This window comes from Myotis davidii, unplaced genomic scaffold, assembly GCF_000327345.1.
Source record: "Myotis davidii unplaced genomic scaffold, ASM32734v1 scaffold821, whole genome shotgun sequence".
In the NCBI taxonomy this organism is placed as follows: domain Eukaryota; kingdom Metazoa; phylum Chordata; class Mammalia; order Chiroptera; family Vespertilionidae; genus Myotis; species Myotis davidii.
This window is the reverse complement of record NW_006295269.1, coordinates 2,648,380-2,652,630: the sequence shown is the minus strand read 5'-3', so window position 1 is coordinate 2,652,630 and position 4,251 is coordinate 2,648,380.

The following is a 4,251-nucleotide window of genomic DNA, read 5'->3' as shown; positions in this document are numbered from 1 at the left end:
CCTGGGCCTGGTCCCTTCCACATACTGGGTTGGTCGGGCAGTCACGGAGCCCACCGAGATGTAAGAAGTGAGGGGAAGGGGGGACCCCGCCTCTAGATGAGAGGACTGTATGGCATCTTTAATCCGCATGAGATCCAGCTGACATGTGGGCATGTGGCCCGATGACTGACCGCTGTCCCGGCATTAGGAATGATCTCCTAAGAAACTAAATAGATCAGGGAGGCTGCAAACCAGAGAGCGGACGTCCGCAGGCCTCAGCCGGTGTGTCCACCTGCATCCTCTGCTGCCTGCCTGCTGTCGCTGGTCCTATTGATTCCGTGGCTTCAACCGCCACTTCTATGGTGGGGACGTCCCTAAGAAAAGTGACATCTCTTCTCCCACGCTCCAAGACTCCTGCACCCTCCAGATGGGTACCTCAAAGCACCTCGAACCCCGTACATTCAAAATGGAGCTCGTCATCTTTCCTCCAAAACCTGCCTCTCTCCCTGCCTTTGCTATTGTGAGGGATACAATCAGCCACCCCGCTTTCCAGATCGGCATCCTGAGTGTCATCCTCGACTTCTCCTTCCCCCTCACCCACTGCATTAAGTTGCTATCGTGGCCTATGGATTCTAACCCCTAAACCCGCCTCCTCCCTCTGTCCTCATTGCCTCTGTCCTAGCTCTTGGACTTCTGCACCCCCTCCTACTTCCCCTGCCTCCTGTCCTGCTTCCATACAATCGGGTGACCTTTCTAAAATTCAAATATGATTATGTCACTTCACATTTCAGTTGGGAGGCACACCATTGAGGATAAAATCCAAACTTTTTAATGTAATTTTGTTCTTGTGTGATTTGATTTGAAGACACCAAATGCCCTCCTGGCCCCAACATATTGCTTTCACTGGCATTACCAATAAAATGTCCATGGTATCCACTCCTTCCAGTCAAGGCATCTATAGTTTCTGTTGTTGTTTCTTGTGTGTGTGTGTGTGTGTGTGTGTGTGTGTTAAGATTTTTAAATTGATTTTTAGAGAGAGAAGAAGTATCTCTGTATCTCTGTGTCTATTTAATCCTTTGGGATGAGTCACAGGATAGAAGGATAGATAACTTATGGGGGGGCGGAGGGAGGGGGGGAAGGCCAGGATGTCTAAGTCAGTACTGAGAGCCATTTCTGATGCATAAAAATTAAAATAATTGACTGGTGTATATAGAATATTCAAGGATCTAGAGCAGGGGTGGGCAAACTTTTTGACTCGAGGGTCACAATGGGTTCTTAAACTGGACCAGAGGGCCAGAACAAAAGAATGGATTGAGTGTTTGTGTGAACTAATATAAATTCAAAGTAAACATCATTACATAAAAGGGTACGGTCTTTTTTTTCAATAGTTTTATTCATTTCAAACGGGCTGGATCTGGCCCGCAGGCTGTATTTTGCCCACGGCTGATCTAGAGAGATTCTGTATAGTGAAATTATCCTGTATGTCATTTTTTGGATGGATTAGATACTTGCATTAGAAAGGAAATAAAGAAGGTACCCAATGAATGGGATGATGGATACAGCCACTTTATATCCAAAATTTCAAAATCACCTGGGAATCATCTAACCATCTTTGTTTGATAAAATGTACATAGCTGAGAAGATGGCAGCATAGGCAAATGCCTGTACTTGCTGCCTCCCAGAACCACATCAAAATTACAACTAAAATACAGAACAACTATTATCCAGAACCACGGGAAAGCTGGCTGAGTGGAAGTACTACCACTAGAGAGGTAAAGAAGAAAGCTCATTGAGACTGGTGGGAGGTGTGGGGGCGCAGAACAGGCTGATCCAGCACCTGGATGTGCCGCTTTTTTAATCAGGAGGGAGATCACATCTTTGGAGGCCACCTGGAGGAATAAGGAGTGCTAGCTCCACACCAGACCCCCAGTCCAGGTGAGGCTCTGGGGGACCTAGATACATACAGGAAGAAACTGGACTGTCTGGCATCAGGGCAGGAACTTGGGGGCAGCTTTCTTTCAGACAGAGGTGCTTGCAGTGGTCATTGTTCCTGTGCTGGGACCTCCCAGTCGCAGGGCTAACTGGCAGCCATTTCTGTTTGCTCCTCCCTGGTGATTCCCTGAGACCCCATCTCATCCAATTTACAACCACACTCCAGCTGTGCACATCAGCTTTTGCATGTGAATGCTCTGTCCTTTCTCCGGCTAAAACTCTGTCAAACAAGCTGAGCTGGGTCAGGGAGCCCCAAACCTATCAATAAAAGGCCCCCAAACTGTCACCAGCACTAGCCTGCCTTGCTTCACAGCTGGGTCTCGTCTGGGCACTTCCAAACCCCATACAGAGGAGGAGGAATCTGCAGATCTCTCTGTAGCTCCTACTGGATGGACTCAGGTAGTGGCTGACTTCGCACCTCCCTGGAGACCCAAGAGCCAGTGTACCCAGTGGTCAGTGTCAGACCACACCAGATGACAACTCGTCACATTCATAAGTGACACACTCAAGGGGCAGACTGAGTGAGCACCAAAGCTCCACTGAAGCAAGTCCTTCTCCATAAGGGTGTCTCCTACACAGTAGCCCTCCCACTGTAGTCACAGCTGGTCCTCACAGCCAATTGGCCTAGAGGTCAATTCTTCCCAGTGACACCAACATCAATCAAGGCTCAACTACAACAAAACTGTGCACACAGCCCACAAAGGGGTACACCAAGGATGGCCACCTCAGGTGACTGGGGAGGCTGAGCCACTGGGCCCTATAGGACACCTACTACACAAGGCCACTCTATCAACTCAAGGAGACTTAGCAGCTCTAGCCAATACATAGAAACAAACACAGGGAAGCAGCCAAAATGCAGAGACAAAGAAACATGTCACAAATGAAAGAAGTGGAAGAAAGCAAACTACTGGATATAGAGTTCAAAACCACATTTATAAGGTTACTTAAGAATCTTTTAGAAACCTCTGAGGAACTTAGTAAGACTTTCAAGGATCTTAGTGAGAATGCCAAAAAACATGGAAAAGGACCAGTCAGAAATTAAGCATACACTGATTGAAATAACGAATAATATACAGAGATTCAACAGTAGACCCAAGGATCCTGAGAATCAAATCAATTATTTGAAATCCAAGGAAGCAAAAAACACCCAACCAGAAGAGCAAAAAGAAAAAATAATTCAAAAATATGAAGATAGTGTAAGGAGCCTCTGGGACAACTTTAAGCGTACCAACATCTGAATTATGGGGATGCCAAAAGAAGAGAGAGAGCAAGATATTAAAACCCTATTTGAAGAAATAATGACAGAACATTTGCCCCTGTAATCGTGGACCTGGGCTTGGTCCCTTCCTTTCCCCATTCACAGGAGCATGAATCTGGAATGTGGGTGCATCCTGCATAATGCACCCCGGTTCTATATTACAGCTTCCAGGGGCCCAGAACAAAGCTTTAGCTGAGTGTTCCCACTGAGCAGGGTCATTACAGGGGCACAGCACGGCTACATGTCATGAAAACTCCACCTCATAAACTTTACTGTTGCCACATTTGTGACAGTACTTGGTGCCAAGAAAGATGGTCCTGGGCTGTCCTAACTCCCTCAGTATCCCCACGAGCTCAGCCCGGATCAGGGCAAGTCTCTCCTTGTTGACAGTCCCTTGGATCCGGTAACACTCCAGGGGGACGGGGTACAGCTCGAGCTCTAAACTGCGCAGCCCGGCTGTGTAGCGCAGCAGCTTCTCCACGGTGGCCACGGAAAAGTTGTTCTCAGGAATGGTGAAGTCCCTGAGCTGGTGACAGCGGCTCAGGACAGGCAGGATGGCCTCCACTTGGGAGTCCACCATCGCACAGTTATCCAGGCCCAGGTCCTGGAGGGTGGGCGCCACTGCCTCCAGCAGAGCTCGGAGGGGCTCGGGACTAAAATCCATGAGGCTGAGACCAAATAGATGCAGGGACTTCAGCTGCCTGAAGTTCGGGCACTGGAACAGGTGTGTGAGGTCTGAATGCTTCAGCTGCTGGCAATTTGTTATGGAGAGTCTGTCCAAGGGGGTCTGCAGGCACCTGAGCATCTGATCCAGACGGCCTCGGAGGAAGGAAGGAGAATCCATTTTGAGGTCCCGGAGGTGCTGCAGCCTGAGCATCTGAGAGAGGAACTGGGAAAAGAATTGCTGCTCCTCCTGCTTTCTGTCCCAATCCTCTTCCTCCTCCGTCTCCTGCTCCTCTTCCTCTTCCTCCTCCCCCTCCTCCTCCTCCTCTATCTCCTCTTCTTCCACATCCTCCTCCTAC